The following is a 19,732-nucleotide window of genomic DNA, read 5'->3' on the forward strand; positions in this document are numbered from 1 at the left end:
AATGTAATGGAACTGGACTGTATTTAGCATGGAAGAAAAAACTGGTGAAAAGAAACAGGGTTTGAAAATGAGCTAAGTCAAACTGGGGATTTTATAGAGAGCCCTCCCCTCTTCCCCCAGATGGCCAAATGCATTTCTTGGGAGAATGAGTTCAGCAGCTTTAATTCACTGTTATAGTGGTTAGGGATCTGTATCTTTCAAACTACCCTTTCTTCTCATTTCTCCCGATCACAGACACCCAGAGAGCCAATACAGATGCATGTGGCTCATGTACGCGTGAGCATATGCATCTGGATCCTAGTGATTTATTCCTCTATTGCATTTCCTTTGTTATAAATTCATCTGTGAAACCTAGTGACTGAACTATATAGCTTTCTTAATGTTTGCTGTGTATAGTGATACCCAGTGTTCAAACTGAGTAGTTTGCTTTTGGTTGCTATGTATGTGTCATTACTGGTTGCAATGTTCTCCCCAGTAAATTGGTGCCAGCTGGGTGGCAAGAAAGAGTAGCTGGGTTGGGGCAGGCAGTACTGCACAGTAATCTAAAATTTATGTCAAGTTAGGTGGTCATTAAAGTAAGCCAGGTAGATATGCCCATTCAGAAGGTCTTGAGGAGGAGAACACTGCTGCCTTGGAATTGTGTCTGTGGGTTAAACTGTAAAATCCATCCTTTGAAATCTGCTAGTGTTAATAACAAAAACTGTAACCTGCCTGTTAAATAATCATGATGAAGTAATAAAAAATCAAAAGGGATCCTGTGGAATTAAGTTTAGTAAAGTTTGGAAGGATTTATGGATATGAAAGGTGCTGCTGTCGGCTAGAAAAGCGAATAGAATGTTGGGTATTATTAGGAAAGGTATAGAAAACAGGTGTGAGGTTGTTATAATGCCGTTGTATCGTTCCATGGTGCGACCGCACATTGAGTATTGTGTCCAATTCTGGTCGCCGCATCTCAAGAAAGATATAGTGGAATTGGAAAAGGTGCAGCGAAGGGCGACAAAAATGATAGCGGGGATGGTACGACTTCCCTATGAAGAAAGACTTAGGAGGCTAGGGCTTTTCAGCTTGGAGAAGAGACGGCTGAGGGGAGACATGATAGAGGTATATAAATAATGAGTGGAGTGGAACAAGTGGATGTGAAGCGTCTGTTCACGCTTTCCAAAAATAGTAGGACTAGGGGCATGCGACGAAACTACAATGTAGTACATTTAAAACAAATAGGAGAAATTTTTCTTCACCCAACGCATAATTAAACTCTGGAATTCGTTGCCGGAGAACCTGGTGAAGGCGGTTAGCTTGGCAGAGTTCAAAAGGGGTTTGGACGGTTTCCTAAAGGCCAAGTCCATAGATCGCTACTAAATGGACTTGGGAAAAATCCACAATTTCAGGAATAACATGAATAGAATGTTTGTACGTTTGGGAAGCTGCCAGGTGCCCTTGACCTGGATTGGCCGCTGTCGGGGACAGGATGCTGGGCTTGATGGGCCTTTGGTCTTTTCCCAGTATGGCATTACTTATGTACTTATATCTGTTTTAAAGGACTGATATTTTGAAAATAGTGTACCATATATAACATGGTATATGATGTATTTTGAAAAGTATTGGAAGTAATAATGGGGTGAAAAGGTTCCTCTCTCCTTCCTTTCATACATAATTTTATATGTTATGTGATACTGTTACATGTTCTACGGAAAAGAAATAAGTCCTCTTTTCTCATTCTTGTTCACATTTGATAGTCTGTGTGTAAGATTTGCAGACAGCAGTTTACAGTACCAAGCCTGTACCTATATAATCTTCAGCAGTTTTTCTGTGATCTCTTAGACTGCGGGTCTTGGCACTCGGGGTCCTTTTACTAAGCTGCGGTAAAAGGGGCCTTGCATTAGCTGCGAGAGCCATTTTTGCCACGTGCTAAGGCTCCTTTATCGCAGCAGGTAAAAAGGCCGAAAAAAGAAATGGCCATGCTGTAAGATTTCACTTACCATGTGGCTTCCGGGGGGAGGGGGGGAGGGAGGGGGAAGCACTTATCACCAACCATTGAGGTAGCGGTAAGGGCTCCCACTCTAACCCAGAGATAACTGGGTAGCGCGTGGCACTGGGTTAGTGCCTGCAGAAATGTGTTTCAAATATTTCTACTAGTGCCGGAACTGCTGGGGGTGGAACTATTGCTGGCACCCATGTTGGACTGGCGGTAGCTCCAGATTGACACATGGTAAGCCCACAATGGGCTTACTGCCGCTTTGTAAAAGGGCCCCTAAATGTGTTGTGCCTTTGAGGAGAGCATTGGACATTGCTTTTAAAGTATATAAAGAATGAGGAAGCACTCCTCTAAATTTGCTTGTCAATTTGACTAGAAAACTTCCTCTTGCCAATCCTCTTCTCTTATGCCCTGATGATTGAAAGCCCTGCGCTGTTCCAAACAGTGCTCTAAAAATAGTGTTGGAACAGTGCAGGGCTTCACCCGCCCCTATGATCAGAGATAATAGCATGCAAATTTATACACACTATTATCTTTGATCATAGGGTAAAGTGCAGGAGGATTGTGCCTGTCCTCCCCCACTTATTTGACAGGTTTGGCTGTCAAAAGCCCAGACCTGTCAAACACCGGGCTGGAGGTCCATGGGACCACCAGACCTGAAACAGCAAGGTCTTGGTGGCCTAGTGCCCCCACTGAACCTCCACCCCAAGCCAGTGACACAGGAGCTGGAGGTCTGGTGGACCTCCAGTTCCCCTGATCGCCCCCGACACAAGTTCACAGGGGATGGAGATCCCCCTCGCATCCCTCCCCCCAAAAGCTCCCCAACCTGGTGGTCTAGCGGCCCTCTTCCCCGCCCCCGTACCTTTGTTAGTAGTACACTCCCACCTCTTCCAACGCTGCCTTGAAAATGGCGGTACCCAGCCCTGCCCAGTGCAGATGCACTGGGCAGGGCTGGGCGCTGCCATTTTTAGGCGGCACTGCTGGAAGAGAAGGGAATGTACTACTAACAAATGTACAGGGGGCAGGGAAGAGGGCCACTGGACCACCAGTTGGGAGGGGGGCTTGATTTGCGACCCACTGGGCCACCAGGGCTTTTTGGGAGTGTGTGAGGGGGATCTCCAGCCCCCCATGAACTTGTGTCCTGGCTTGGGAGGGGTCAGGGTTCCTATGGGGGGGGGGCTGTATTGGGGGGAATGGGGAGTCTGCTAGCATGCAAATGCTGGTTTGCTGCGGACATTGGTGTGCTGCTCGCTGATCATTGAGTAGGAATATGTTTAGCATGCATTTGCTGCTACTTGTGCTAAGAGCCCTGTTTAACATGCATTTGCATGCTAGTTGCGGTCAGAGCCCATGAGTGCGTTGTTTCATGCGCTTGGGGGCTCTGATCATGGGGTGGTAGCAAATGCTGATAGGCTCTAGTACCTGCATTGCTTCTGGTCATCTGTCCATTAGTTCTTTGAGAGACAGATTAGCCAGAATCACAGATTAGTACCTCCAGTGCTGCTTTCATGGAACTACCTAAAGGAAGGTAAGAAAACCTTTTCTAGGGTTTTAGCTAGAATCATCTCTTGGAGAAAAATGAAGAATTTATTTTACTTCTCTTGTAGTTTCATTTTCACATGTGATTCTGCAGAACAGGGTGTGGAAGTGTTTGTATAATATTTCCTTTTCAGTGCTGCAGTTGTGTCTTTGTTTTTTTTTTTTTTTTAATGCTACACCACGGACAAATATAGAATGTAATTTTGAGTAACAAAAATGCTAATCTGTTTATGTGTATCCCTACTTGTTATGAGCCAGGTGTGAACTATACAGTGAGTGGAACTGTGCAGTAGATAAATAGGGCTCCATTTAGTAATTGGGCTGAGTTCTCTATTCTATAGTAGACATCTGGATGTTGCCATGAATATTGTGTTAATTTATTCTTTATGTTTCACGTTTAGCAACCTTCAGTAGCAAAGGCGATTTTAGTAGTAGCATCACAAATAATACAAAAATTAAACAGTAAAATATAATAGCTTATAATTTAAAAATGAAATCAGCATATTAACCTACCCTGTCTCCATATACTTTAACAAATAGCCAAGTTGGTAGCTTATTTTGAAGAGGGTATGTTTTAACCACAATGAGTAGTTCATTCAGTAACATGGACTGATGTAACCAAGAGCATTAAAGGTGTTTATCCCATGCTTGTTCAGTTTAGTATAGTCCTTGTCTTCACACCTCCACTAAGAGACTGTTCCATGGATCTACCACCCTTTCTGTAAAGAAATATTTTTCTCCTGGCTATATCCCCTTTCACCCTTTTCTTATAAATATAACCCCTAGTTGCATAGCTTGCTTTTAATGGAAAGAGACCTGCCTCTCCTGCACATGTACCATAGGTATTTAAATGTCTCGTGATCTTGCCTTTCATGGGATCTTTGTGTCTCTCTCCTATGCTTGGGAAGATCTGATGTAGTGAAACTCCTTGACATTTCTACAGCCTTTGATACGGAAAACTTTCAGATTGTAAGGGAATTTATAGGGATTCCTTGGGAGCTGGGGAAGTGTTAGCGTCACTGTCTCTTTCGTTTTGTTAGTAGAGCAGACTTCTCTGAAAAATGTTTCTATTTTTCCCTTACCTGTTGACTCCAGGATTCTCCATTGTCCCCCAGTACTTGTGTAGATGTAGTCATTGGGGTCAGAAATGAAGCCTCTGGGGAGACCCAATGCAGATGACAGCTTTGGATCCTCTAGTAAGAGGAGGTGGGAGTTTAAGAAATTGACACTGGTCTTGCCTTGTTGTTAAACTAAACTGTCCCTTTTGACTAACTTTGCTGCTTTGTTGCTACAGGGGGGGGGTTATCTTAGATTCAGGCCTTATAGCACCAGGTGAAAGTTATGGTTCAGAAGTATTCTGGGAGGTTATGTTTGGTAAGACATTTTTGGGCCTTTTTACCAAGCGACGGTAAAAAGTGGCCTGTAGTAGTGTTACATAAGTACATAAGTAATGTCACACTGGGAAAAGACCAAGGGTCCATCGAGCCCAGCATCCTGTCCACGACAGTGGCCAATCCAGGCCGAGGGCACCTGGCAAGCTTCCCAAATGTACAAACATTCTATACATGTTATTCCTGGAATTGTGGATTTTTCCAAGTCCGTTTAGTAGCGGTTTATGGACTTGTCCTTTAGGAAACCGTCCAACCCCTTTTTAAACTCTGCTAAGCTAACCGCCTTTACCACTTTCTCCGGCAATGAATTCCAGAGTTTAATTACACGTTGGGTGAAGAAAACTTTCTCCGATTTGTTTTAAATTTACTACACTGTAGTTTCATCGCATGCCCCCTAGTCCTAGTATTTTTGGAAAGCGTGAACAGACGCTTCACATCCACCTGTTCCACTCCACTCATTATTTTATATACCTCTATCATGTCTCCCCTCAGCCGTCTCTTCTCCAAGCTGAATAGCCGTAGCCTCCTCAGTCTTTCTTCATAGGGAAGTCGTCCAATCCCCGCTATCATTTTAGTCGCCCTTCGTGGCACCTTTTCCAATTCTACTATATCTTTCTTGAGATGCGGCGACCAGAATTGAACACAATACTCAAGGTGCGGTCGCACCATGGAGCGATACAACGGCTTTATAACATCCTCACACCTGTTTTCCATACCTTTCCTAATAATACCCAACATTCTATTCGCTTTCCTAGCCGCAGCACCACACTGAGCAGAAGGTTTCAACGACGACACCCAGATCCCTTTCTTGGTCCGTAACTCCTAACGTGGAACCTTGCATGACGTAGCTATAATTCGGGTTCTTTTTTCCCCACATGCATTACCTTGCACTTGCTCACATTAAACGTCATCTGCCATTTAGCCGCCCAGTCTCCCAGTCTCGTAAGGTCCTCTTGTCATTTTTCACAATCCTGTCGCGAGTTAACAACTTTGAATAACTTTGTGTCATCAGCAAATTTAATTACCTCGCTAGTTACTCCCATCTCTAAATCATTTATAAATATATTAAAAAGCAGCGGTCCTAGCACAGACCTCTGAGGAACCCCACTAACTACCCTTCTCCATTGTGAATACTGCCCATTTAAACCCACTCTCTGTTTCCTATCCTTCAACCAGTTTTTAATCCACAATAGGACATTTGCTCCTATCCCATGACTCTCCAATTTCCTCTGTAGCCTTTCATGAGGTACCTTGTCAAACGCCTTTTGAAAATCCAGATACACAATATCAACCGGCTCCCCTTTGTCCACATGTTTGTTTACTCCTTCAAAGAATTGAAGTAAATTGGTCAGGCAAGATTTCCCCACACAAAAGCCGTGCTGACTTGGTCTCAGTAATCCATGTCCTCGGATGTGCTCTGTAATTTTGTTTTTAATAATAGCCTCTACCATGTTCCCCGGCACCGACGTCAGACTCACCGGTCTAGTAGTAGTAGTATTGACTGGCCTTGGCTTATTATTATTATTCTGAGTTTTGTGATCAGGGTGGTTATGACTGTTTCAGTGCTAGAGCATGGTCTGAAGCCTGATTGAGAGCCATGAAGGACTGAGTAGTGCATTAAGTATTCCATTGATTGTTGTGCTACTGGTCCATCCATTGTTTTTGTCAGCTTGTTTAGTGCTTTAACTGAGCTGGTTGTTGCTATTATAAAGAAGGGCCAGATTCTGTCTGCCTTGATGTGGTCCTCATTGATTTTACATTCATGTAGGCAATCTATGAGTGTTGTTTGTGTTGCAGCTAAGTTTGATCATATTTTTTTTATTTTCTTCAAAATATTGTGCCAGCTTGTCTGCTGTTGGTGGTTTTTTGTTTGACGTTAGCAGAGCTTGTGTGTTCAGTACGTTTTTCATTAGTTCATATATTTTTTTGTGTTTCTCTCTTCTGGGCACACATATGTGCTATAGCATTCCGCTTGGATCTTTTTATGGTGTGTTTGTACATATTTTGGGCTTTCCTCCATGTGGTTTGGTTCATGTCTGAATTATTTTTGGACCGTTTTCTTTCCAGTTTCCTGCACAGTTTTTTAATCTCTAATAGGTCCTCATTGAACGAGGGGCGCGGTTGTCATTTCCTCTTAGTTTTCATTTTGAGTGGTGCTAGTTTGTCGTGTGGAATTTCCACGTGAGAAGGCCACTTCTTACTGCAGTGGGAAAAAGGCATTTTTTGTTTTGGAGTTGTTAATGGCCATGTGCTAATACAAAAATTAGCAGGCAGCCATTTACTGCCACCTATTTAGCAGGCAGTAAGAGTTCATGTGCTGACCCAGTGTTAATCGAGCAGCGTGCAGCACTGCCCAATTACTGGCAGGAATTTCTACTCCCTGTCCTACTGAGCAACTCTGATTTCTCATTGGAAGATAATGGTGCTCGTTTTCAAAGCACATAGACTTACAAAGTTGCATAGTAACCTATGTAACTTTGTATGTCTATGTGCTTTGAAAATGAGCTTCAATATATCTTGACTACAAAAGGGTAATTAGTAACTGTGACCTTGAGAACATAGTCAAATATTTTTTAAACATTTGTTTCACTGAACACAGATGTAACCTTTGCCTTATAAATTTTCAAGTCACAACATTTAGCTGAGTTCTCCAAATTTTTCACTTTGTCTCAGTGCAGAAGTTTCTTTAAGAATCATTGCTTGCTTGCACCTCCTTAACTGCAGTTAGGGATTGTTCATTCTGTTCCAAACAATTTTTGCATTGAGACACGTCATAAAAATGTTTACTATATCCTCCATGTTTTCAGTTTTTTGAGCCAGATCATTCACGTGTAGAAATAATAATTTAGTCAATTCTGAAACTGCTTCCCAGATTACCTCAAGACTGACCACTGTAGGATGAGAAAATAGAAGACTGGGCCGCCCAACTTATATCAATACTGAGGGGTTGTGAACTTCAGGTCATGCTCCACCCTGTCCGCAGCATCCTCTGAGGTCAGGTCCATGTGAACTGGGCCTCTGCTTGGTGGTGGGTCCAGTAACTGTACCTCCTCTCAGTCCCAACATTTTTGCATCTTCCTACAAAACGCAGGGGTTACCGAGACTGGCTAGATGCTCACAGTTGAGAGGGTTTGGTCTGTGATCCAGGCTCAAGGTCTCCACCATCATCGCCCAAGCTGGGATTGCTCTGGATATAGCTTGCATTCCGCTTTGCACAACAAAAGTATTTATGGGGCCTGTCTCTGAAGAGGTGGTCATCTTGAGAGGGAAATGATCCATGCCCTCCTTTGTACTTCTCTGTCCCTAATTTACCTAGGAGCGCTGCTGCTACATCTAGAGATTTTGTAAATTCTGATGCTAGACTAAAGGACCATATGCGATACTCGTGGTGTATTTCCCTATATGAATCCAAGATACTTCCTGAGATTTGAATGTATTTCTATGTGGGTATAAGCTTCTTGTAGGTACAGGGAGAACAGCCAGCCTCTCTCTTTTGGTAGAGGGGGAAGAAAAGGAGATTAAATTGTCCAGGGAAACCATCTTAAAATGTCTATGAGAAAATTCATTCTAGGTTCTTGGGTCTAGGATGGAATGGAGTTCCTTGTTTTCTTTGGGATCAAGAAATACTTGGACTAAAATCCCTACCCGCCTTCCCCAGGTGCAACAGATTTGGCTGCACTATGTAAGAAGGAGGCAAGTTCCTCTTAAAAGTACATCCTTATGCCAGGAATTTGATGAGGATACTCTTGGTGGACAATCTAGCATGATTTCCTTTGGGAGCATATTCTGTAACCATTTCATACTATACTGAGAACCCAAATGTCTGAAGATTCATGCTGGCCCAATAGTTTACATAAAAAAACAACTTTGTATTATGGTAACAGGAGGATTCTGTAGAACAGATACCATAATACTGCTTATGTCAGTATCGATCCAGTCAAAGCCCCATCCCTATTTTCTGGTTGAGAAGTGGGCTGTAGCTTTTTGACCCTCTGGTTGACAGGATCACAGGGCCTGAGGATAATGCTTCTTCAACAGGTTAGCATTGTCACGATCTTGGGGGGCCTTTGCAATCTGTCATGGCCATGGGGGCCTTTACAATCTGTCACGGATTCCGGGGTGGTGAGCCCTTCTACCACAGCCAGAGCTGTGGCAGACAAGTCACTTGGGCTAGCATTGGGCAGGAGTTAGAACAAGTCAGGACTAGACAAGGCAGAGGTAACAAGATACAAAAGACAAGGCAAGGACTGGATCCAGATGAGGCAAGGAAAGCAAGGCAAAGGGGCTAGAACTGGAACCCAGACAGAGCAAGGCAAGACTCGGAACTAGATTAAAACTGGGACTGAGACCCAGGCAATACAAGGCAAGGCAGAACAAGGTAAACTAGATTAAAACTGGGTCCAGAAAAGGCAGGACAAGGCAAGGACTGGATCTGGACAGGACGAGACAAGGCAAGGCTAGGCACAACTGAACAAAGCAGACAGGCAAGACAGAAGCTAGATCCAGCCATGACAAGAAAGCAAGGCAGAAGGCTAGAACTGGACCCAGACAGGAACACGGCATAACACAGGAACAGGGCTAGAACTGGGTTCAGACAAGGCAAGGCAGAACAAGGTAAACTAGATTAAAACTGGGTCCAGAAAAGGCAGGACAAGGCAAGGACTGGATCTGGACAGGACGAGACAAGGCAAGGCTAGGCACAACTGAACAAAGCAGACAGGCAAGACAGAAGCTAGATCCAGCCATGACAAGAAAGCAAGGCAGAGGGCTAGAACTGGACCCAGACAGGAACACGGCATAACACAGGAACAGGGCTAGAACTGGGTTCAGACAAGACAAGGCTAGACAGGGCAAGAACTGGATCAAAACACGAGAAAGAGCAAGACTATAGACAAGACAGAAGCAGGGCTTGGCTTGGCAGGAACCAGGAGCAGGACTTGGCTTGGCAGGAGCAGGACTTGGCTGTAGCAGAAACAGGAACCAGGAGCTGGACTTGGCTTGGCAGGAACAGGAACCAGGAGTGGGGCTTGGATTGCCAGGAACAGGCACCAGGAATGGAGCTTTTTCTTTAGCAGGCACTAGGAACGGAGCTTTTTCTTTAGCAGAAAGCAAGAACAGGGTTTGGCAGTAGCAGAAAGCAGGAACAGAGTCTAACTGTGTAACAAGAGGCAGTAGCAGGGTAGATTGTAGCAAGAGTCAGAAGCAGAGTCAAACTGTAACAGAAACCAGGAGCAGGGTTTGGCTGTAGCAGGAGCAAGACTTTCAGGAACAAGGTTCAGAAACAAGACACACAGGGACATGATTCACAGGAACAAAGCCAGGCAGGAATCATAGCATACAGGAATAAGGCTTCCATGAACAAGGTGTGCAAGAGCAAGGCTTTCAGGTACAAGACTCCTAGAAACACAGGTAGACAGGAGCAAGACTACATAGGAGTAAAGCTTCAGGAACATGGTTTACAGAAGCAAGGCTTTCAGGTACAAGATTCATAGAAACACAAGTAGGCAGGAACAAGACTACACAGGAACCCAGACTAGGCAGGAACAAGAAACATACAGGAACAAAGCTTCAGGGACCAAGCAGAACTTGACAGGGGAAGACTGGAGCAGAAACTAGCGCCAAGCAGGGAAGGCAAAGACAAGGCTAAAAGACCTCTTGCAAAGGCAAAGCATGAAAGTTCTAAGGTGCATTGTAAAGAACTCTCCTGATGATGTCACGACTTGGAATGCGGCTTGGAAGCAGGAACACCAGAGTGAAGCTTGGAAGCAGGAACACCAGAGTAAGGCTTGGATAATAGAGAAACGTACAGAAGCATCAATGCAGGAAAAGGGCAGTCCAGACAAGCCTCAGAGCCAGATCACAGGTAAAAGGTGAGTCTGGAATCGGGATGCTGGGGCACGGCCACAGCTGTGACAGTAGTCTCCTTAGTGCCCAGTTTGATTTTCTCTTGGATGATATGGAGGATGAGTCATAAGTAGCTGTAGAGAACGTCTGATACATAGGACAGTGATCTTTAATTTGATCTATTGTTTTCTCAACCTAATCTCTGAAGAGATGATCTTCTTTGCAAGGCATCAGCGAGCCTTTCCAGATTATTTTTAAGGTTTAAAGCCCAGAGCCAGAGTGTCTGCAGGCACAGACATCTGTGGTAGCTCATCTCGAAAACATTATAATCAACTTGAACATGGGTTTTCATATTTCCTTTCCATTGTCTTCTAGTTTCCTGATATTTCTATTCATCTCTTAAGGAAAATCTGACATATATTCTACTTTGTCCAGAAGGTTTTGCATGTACTAGCTCACAAAGAACTGGTTAAGAAGCCATACAGTAGATGAACAGAGTGTTCGGGGGGGGGGGGGGGGGGGGGACCTACCTCAACTTGGTCCAGTCTACATCATCCCCAGGGTGTAATAAGGAGTGGGTTTTTGTCTACTTAGACGTCACATGAGCTGATTCAGCCACTACTGAATCCTATCATAGCTGCTGTTTCTTAAATCTGAGAGCCTTCTGAACTTTGCAAACATTGGCCTTTTTTATTCACAAGTTGCACAGAGAGGGAGGTCTCTCACACTGTTACCTTTGACTCCTTAAAGATACTGTGAACAGGTCTTGTCACATGATTCTTGGAAATATGGAGCATAAAGAAATCAAAAGAGGTCCATTTTAGAGTGTAAGCCATAAGTATTGCCATACTGAGATAATCCTGTTACTCAATATCAACTGACTCTCCTTTATCCACATGTTTGTTCACTCCTTCAAAAAAATGTAATAGATTGGTGAGGCAAGATTTCCCTTCACTAAACCCATGTTGGCTTTGTCTCATTGTTCCATGCTTTTGAATTACTCTGTAATTTTGTTCTTTATAATAGTCTCTACCATTTTGCCCAGCACCAACGTCAGACTCACCGGTCTATAATTTCCCGGATCTCCTCTGGAAACTTTTTAAAAGAATCGGCGTTACATTGGCCACCCTCCAATCTTACGGTACCACGCTTGATTTTAAGGATAAATTGCATATTACTAACAATAGTTCCGCAAGTTCATTTTTCAGTTCTATTGGTACTCTGGGATGAATATCATCCGGTCCAGGAGATTTGCTACTCTTCAGTTTGTAGAACTGCCCCATTACATCCTCCAGGTTTATACAGATGTCATTCAATTTCTCCGACTCATCAGCTTCAAATACCATTTCTGGCATAGTATCTCTCCCAAATCTTCCTAGATGAAGACCGAAGCAAAGAATTCTTGGCTATGGCTTTGTCTTCCCCGATTGCCTCTTTTACCCCTCGGTCATCTAGTGGTCCAACCGATTCTTTTGCCGTCTTCCTGCTTTTATAATAACTAAAAAGGTTTTTACTATGTGTGTTTGCCTCCAACGCAATCTTTTTTTCAAAGTCCCTCTTTGCCTTCCTTATGAGCGCTTTGCTTTTGACTTGGCATTCCTTATGCTGTTTCTTATTATTTTCAGTCGGTTCCTTCTTCCATTTTCTGAAGGATTTTCTTTTAGCTCTAATAGCTTCCACCACCTCACTTTTTAACCATGCCGGCTGTCGTTTGGTCTTCCGTCCTCCTTTTTTAATATGCGGAATATATTTGGCCTGGGCTTTCAGGATGGTGTTTTTGAACAGCATCACTCCTGATATAAATTTTTAACCCTCGCTACCACTTCTCTAATTTTTTTTTCACTGTTCTTCTCATTTTATCATAGTTTCCTTTTTTAAAGTTAAATGCTAAAGTATTGGATTTCCTGTGTATACTTACTTCAAAGCTAATATCATAAAGGAATAACATAAAGGAATCCTGTGCAGAAGAAAGGGATCCTCAGGAGCTTAGCCTAGAATGGGTGGCAGAGCTGGTGGTTGGGAGGTGGGGCTAGTGTGGGCAGACATATACGATCTGTGCTGGGGCTGGTAGTTGGGAGGCGGGACTAGTGCTGGGCAGACTTATACGGTCTGTGCCGGGGCTGGTGGTTGGGTGGCGGGGATAGTGCTGGGCAGACTTATACGGTCTGTGCCAGAGCTGGTAGTTGGGAGGCGGGGTTGGTGGTTGGGAGGCGGGGATAGTGCTGGGCAGACTTATACGGTCTGTGCCAGAGCCGGTGGTGGGTGGCAGGGATAGTGCTGGCCAGACTTATACGGTCTGTGCACTGAAGAGGACAGTACAAATAAAAAAAAGTAGCACATATGAATTTATCTTCTTGGGCACACTGGATGGACCATGCAGGTCTTTTTCTGCCGTCATCTACTATGTTACTAAGTCTGATCATATTATGATCACTGTTATTAAGCGGCCCCAGCACCATTACCTCCCTCACCAGATCATACGCTCCACTAAGGACTAGGTCTAGAATTTTTCTTTCTCTCGTCAGCTCCTGTACTAGCTTCTCCATAAAGCAGTCCTTGATTTCGTCAAGGAATTTTACCTCCCTAGCATTCCCCGATGTTACATATACCCAGTCAATATCAGGATAATTGAAATCACCCATTATTATTGTGTTGCCCAATTTGTTTGCGTCCCTAATTTCCTTTAACATTTCTACATCCGTCTGTTCATCCTGGCTAGGCGGATGGTAATACACTCCTATCACTCTCCTTTTCCCCTTTACACATGGAATTTCAATCCATAGTGATTCCAAGATGTGTTTTGTTTCCTGCAGAAATTTCAATCTATTTAATTCATGGCTCTCCTTAACATACAATTCTACCCCTCCACCAATTCGATCCACCCTATCACTATGATATAATTTGTACCCTGGTATGAAAGTGTCCCACTGTTTATCCTCCTTCCACCAGGTTTCAGAGATGCCTATTATATCTAATTTTTAATTTAGTTCAGTATATTCTATCTCTCCCATCTTAGTTCTTAGGCTTCTGGCATTCGCATATAGACATTTCAAACCATATTTGTTGTTCCTATTTACATTATGCTCAGTATTTGACAGTATTAATTTGCAATCTTTTGTCTGATTTTAATTTGTATTTATGGACAACTGACCTACTATGGTCTCTTTTGCAACTTCAGTATCGGGATACACTATCTTCCTTGTTTTGATGATATCTTTGAAAGATACCTTATCCCGAACCTTGCGCTTTTGATTGACTGTCGGCCTTCCCCAGTTTCTAGATTAAAAGCTGGGGATACACTATCTTCCTTGTTTTGATGATATCTTTGAAAGATACCTTATCCCGAACCTTGCGCTTTTGATTGACTGTCGGCCTTCCCCAGTTTCTAGATTAAAAGCTGCTCTATCTCCTTTTTAAATGCTGATGCCAGCAGTCTGGTCCCACCCTGGTGAAGGTGGAGCCTTCCCCAGAATGTTGCCCAGTTCCTAACAAATCTAAAACCCTCCTCCCTGCACCATCGTCTCATCCACGCATTGAGACTCCAGAGCTCTGCCTGCCTCTTGGGCCCTGCGTGTGGAACGGGTAGCACTTCAGATAATGCTGCCCTAGAGGTTCTGGATTTGAGCTTTCTGCCTAAGAGCCTAAATTTTGCTTCCAGAACCTCTCCCACATTTTACTGTGTCATTGGTACCCACATATACTAAGACAGCCAGCTCCTCCCCAGCACTATCTGAAATCCTATCTAGGTGAAACGTGAGGTCTGCCACCCAGACAAGTCACCGTGCGATCCTCACATCCACCATCCATCCTCACGTCCACCATCCACCTAGCTATCTGTATGCCTAATCGAATCACCAGCTACAACAGCTGTCCTAACCCTTCCCTCCTGGGCAGCACTTGGAGACATATCCTCTGTGCGAGACGATAGTACATCCCCTGGTAGGCAGGTCCTGGCTACAGGAGTACTTCCTACTTCACCAAGGTGATGCTCTCCTTCTAAGAGACCTTCCTCCTCCAAGGTAGCACAGGGGCTACCAAACTGGAGGTGGGACTTCTCTACAAGATCCCTGTAGGTCTCCTATGTACCTCTCTGTGTCCCTCAGCTCCACCAAGTCTGCTACTCTAGCCTCAAGAGAACGGACATGTTCTCTGAGAGCAAGGAGCTCTTTCCATTGGGCACACACATATAACCGATCACCAGCTGGGAGATAATCATACATGTGACAGTGCAAAAGACTGGATAGCACCCCTCTCACTGCTGGACTGCTGACTCCATCTTAGTATTTTTGAGTTTTTCAATAATTTAAAACTTACTAAAAATGTCTTTTAGTTTATATGGTATATCCTGTGATTTATTTAGTGTTCCCTTCTTAGATGATAATGAAATGTATTTAAAACTCTGTAAGAGCACTCCTTGCTTGTTATCCCTATTACAATAACTGACTATAAATGAAGAGTTGTCCTAGTGGTGGTTGGGAAGACTAAACTAGATACTGCAGTGCCTGTTAATGATGTTTTACGAAGTTTAAGTTTTAAAACCAAGGCGAAAAGACTATGGAGATTAGTTGATAAAATTTGCATTTTTATATTTTTATTTTTAGTTTGCCTATCACTAACCTACAATTCCTCCTTTAAACCCCAGTCTTTAAGTTCCCAAAACACAAAGCAAAAAAGTGTTCACTTACCAGGGAAATGTTCACTTACCAGCAGTGGCGTTCCTAGGGGGGCTGGCACCCAGGGCGGATTGCCGATTCGCCCTGCCCCCCCGGGTGCAGCGCTCCCCCCCCCCGATGCAGCGCGGACCCCCCCCTGTCGGGTGCACGCCGCCGGGGGGGGGGGGGGGTGCTGCGCGCGCCTGTCCTCCTTTGTTCCATGCTTCTTCTCTGCCCCGGAACAGGAAGTAACCTGTTCCGGGGCAGAGAAGAAGCATGGAACAACGGAGGGCAGGCGCGTGCGGCACCCCCCCGGCGACGTGCACCCGGGGCGGACCGCCCCCACCGTCCCCCCTAGGAACGCCACTGCTTACCAGGGAAATGTCCTCTTCTCTCAGAACTTCTCAGAAAGAAAATTCAGTGGGACCTTTCCTCTTTATATGGTGTTGAATCGAAGGGGACAGAGAAATATCCTTTTCTCTCAGAACTTCTCAGAAAGTTCAGTGGGACCTTTCCTCTTTATATAGTTTTGAATCTAAGGGGACTTTTTCAAAACAGGCTCTTTCAAGCTAAATCAGTAATCAGGTTGCCCTTAGCAACCTATTCAAATATTCTACTTCCTCACACCTTAATTAACACCTAATTGAGGTCACTGGCCGTGCTACCTCAGAGAAATGTCCTCTTCTTTCAGAGCTTCTCAGAAAGCCCTCTGGAGACAGGAAATATCTACATACCTGAATGTACCATTCCTTGAGCTACAAGTGAAAAAGCATGGGTTAAATCCAAAATATTCCTTCCAGCATTTTTTCCCTGGGTTCAACCTTCTTCTCAAACTTAAATATTACGAACTTAGAATTTCCGTAACAAAATTAATGACGGAAAGGTCCTCTGGCAGAAGCTTTCTTCTTGTGGAGGATAAAGGACCAATGGGAAAACACTCCTGATCAGACGAAATGTGTCTTTCCATTACGTTTATTCCCAGTATTCCAGGACAAGTGGGTAGTTATGTCCATCGACCAGAAGGTGGAGATAGAGAATACAGAACAGAGCAGCACTGCATAGCTCCCTGCTAGCAGCTAAGCTGCTCAGTATCTTCCATCTCCAGCAGGTGCATGGACAGACTTCCTCTGTCTCTGCTTCTGAGACCTTTCTCCTGGTCCAGTTAGTCAACTGGTTCCCAGTTCAGCATAGTGAGCAGTTGAGCAAACATACCTGGTGGTGCTTTCCCCCTGGAGTGTTCTGCGCCTTTTTCCTGTCTTTCCTCTGAGTGGGGCAGAGAGGGAGCCTGCTCAGCAACCAGTCTGCATAAGATGATAAGGAACAGTCGCAGGCAACGCAGTGAGTTTGGTAGGCCGGTGGTGCTGTTCCCTGCCATGACAAGGGGGTGGCTTTGTCCACGGGGAGCGTGGACCCAGGGTGGTGTGTTCTTCCTGCTGTGCTTTGGGCCTCGGGACGTCCTTGGGAGTGCTGCGTGTCTGTGCTATTAAAAAAAAAGAAAAGAAAAAGCTTTAATGTTGAATTGTGCTGCGGTCCGGTCTGTAAAAAAACAGAAAAAAGTAGAAAGAAAAGCAGGTGTGCCACGTGTTTTCCCGCGCTACCTCAGTCTCCGGACATGGTACCCCTGCTGGGGGTGCGAAATGCTGCCCGTTTCTCAGTGGGTGATGTTTCCTCGGGTTGCTGCTCGGTGTGCAGACTGGTTCCCGAGTGGAGGGGCTTGTTTCAGGGCTCGTGCACTTAGGCCGCGCTCAGTCACAGCAGCGCGTTTCTTTCAACTCTGGTCCCCAGTGCAGCGTCTCAGTGTTTCACTTTAGAGGGAGGCAGGAATGGCAGCCATTTTGTTTTTCTGCAGACGTGAGGCCCCGTGTGAGCATCTGTAGAGAGGGGGATCACTTCGGGGGGGGGGGGGGCCTGGGGTCGGGGCCTGCCCTTCTGGTCTTGCTCTACAGCTCCTCTAGGCATTGGGTTGGTGCAAGGAGTCTCTTCTCTGGTGGGCCTGGCAGCTCTGCCTGCTCCCAGGAGATCATAGCTGCTGACCCGGGGAGTTTTAGTTTGCTTTTGCTGCAGTTGAGCTGCTTGGTGGGGTCCCCTCTGTCGGCGCCCTTGGTGGAAGGTGAGCTTCCTCTGGGGGAGGGAGATGACCCTCAGGTGCTGTTTCAGGGGGAGTTCGGCTCCCAGTTTTTGGTGGCCTGGCAGTGCTTCCCATAGTGCTTCCCTTGGGGGTTTCGGGAGGATAGTCTGGCGGCTAGCCTTACATACGGCCTCAGGGGCCCGTCCAAGGTGTTCCCCATGCACCTGCTCTTTGGGACTTGCTTACCACAGTGTGGAGTGTGTCTGACACAGGCCTGAAGATTGGGAGGACCATGGCCCGTCTCCTTTTTCTAGCGCTAGAGAGGAGAAGGAAAATATCCTTTCTCTAAGTTGGACTTAGTGTTTACAGTCACCTCGAAGTCTTCCTTCCTGGTTGCTGGCGGGATTGCCTCTGGGATCTGCTAGATGGGAAGCTGAATCAGGCCTTGCAGCACGCCTTGGAGGTGACTGCTTTGGAGCTGTAGGCTTCTATTTGCAGCCCTTTGGTCAAGGGCTACAGCACGGGCCTGTTTGCAGTGTCATCAGCAGTCTGTTTCCCAGGACAGTTCCTGGGCTGCCTGGCTGGAGGCAAGCTTGGCCTGTCTGGTGGACACAGTGTATTACATTCTGTGCTTTCGCCAAGGGTATGTCATTGGTGTTCTGTGCGAGGCATCAGTTCTGGCTGTGTGCGTGAGCAGTGGATGCCGCCTCCAAGGCCAGGTTACCCCTTTGGGTATGACCATGACATTTTGGTTCACGAGCTGGGTGAGTCAGGCCCCAGTGTCTTCCAGGGGATGTTCCTCATTCTTGGCATACCTTGTAGGCTCAGCAAGTCCCTGGTTTCGTGTCAGCACGAAGGGTAGGCCTGGTTGTCAGAACTTTGGTCAGAGGGCTCGGTTTCGGGCCCAGCAGCAATCCTTCTGGGGGACGGGGAACCAGCAGGGCACTCGGGGCGAATGTCTGCTGTCTCCCAACCAACCCTCGGTGGCCAGGTCAGCTGGCCTGTCCGGGCTGACAGGGGCTGCTTTCAGGCATTTTAAGATGTGTGACCTACCTTCCCCTCAACTTAGGTGCTGGATATTCTGGGTGATGGCTTCTAGCTGGAGTTCTCCTGTCCGTTAGCTCCTTACAGTCTTCTTGTCGGGGGTCTCTGTTGGCTCAGAGCAGAAGAGCAGTGGAGGCTTGTTCTTCGGGCCATTGTTCCCGTCCCTCCCGCCAAGCGCAGTCTGGGTCGGTACGCCACCCTTTTTGGGGTTCCCAGGAAGAAGGGAACTGTGCATCCTATTCTAGATCTCAAGGGGTCAATAGGTATCCTTTTTCAGATGGCGACCCTGAGGTCTCTGATTGCCTATGTTTGGGAGAGAGAGTTTCTCTCTGCTCTCGATCTCAGGGAGGCGTACTTATTTTCCCTGCTGTGGGCTGTTTTGTCAGTTCATTTCCAGTTCTGGATCCTGCCATTTGGTCCCGTCTTGGGTCCGAGGAGCCTTTTTTGAGGTCATGCTCGTAGTAGCGGTCTTTCTGCGGAGACAGAGGTTTCATGTTCTTCAGTACCTGGACGACTGTCTGATCCGGGCCTCTTCTTGCCAAGCCTGAGTGGAGACCCCTTCAGCAATGGTTCGCCTCTAGCTTTTTTGTCTGGTTTGGGTGTTCAATTTCAACTGGAGCAGGCTGGTGCTGGCGCACCACCTTTTGTTTCCCGGTGAGGTTGCATGTTTCTACCAGAGGGATAGTTCTTGAAGTTTGCATGCCAAATTCTCGTTCCTTCTTTGTCTCCATCCACAGGCCTGGGATTTCGTGCAGGTCCTTGGATCTATGGCAGCAAGCCATGGAAGTGGTAACTTCTACACTCATGCAGCTGCTTTGGGGGGGGGGGGGGGGGGGGGGCTGCTTAGCCGCTGGTCTCAGGTTTCAGAGGGCTGCGGCATCCGGCTCTTTTGCTCACTGGTGATCAGACAAAGCATGAAGGAGTTGCTGCTTCTCCAGTCATTGACCCTGGGAAGGTCCTCCCCAATCATGCATCGGGAGGTGGTGTCTATAGATGCCAGTTTCTCGGGTTGGGGGGCCCATTGCAGGGGTTCCCTGGCCCAGGGCTCTTGGTTTACAGAAGGATCACATTGGCCCTCTATCCTGTGGAGCTGTGTGTAGTGCGCCGAGTTCTGGAGGCCTTTGCCCTGCTGTTGGGAATGCCATGGTTTGGGCCTTTCGGACATTGCTGCGGCAGTTGTCTTTTTCGCCTAGCAAGGGAGCGGGACTCCTAACAGTCT

The 19,732-nt window shown here is 46.0% G+C and overlaps 1 protein-coding gene across 4 annotated transcripts in view; it reads left to right on the plus strand.

Moving 5' to 3' along the window:
• The window catches only part of RC3H1 (ring finger and CCCH-type domains 1), a 343,910-nt gene that overhangs the window by 14,693 nt on the left and 309,485 nt on the right, over positions 1-19,732 (plus strand). The gene's annotated exons all lie outside the window — the stretch shown is intronic.

This window comes from Microcaecilia unicolor, chromosome 6 (genome assembly GCF_901765095.1).
Source record: "Microcaecilia unicolor chromosome 6, aMicUni1.1, whole genome shotgun sequence".
NCBI classification, from domain to species: Eukaryota; Metazoa; Chordata; class Amphibia; order Gymnophiona; family Siphonopidae; genus Microcaecilia; species Microcaecilia unicolor.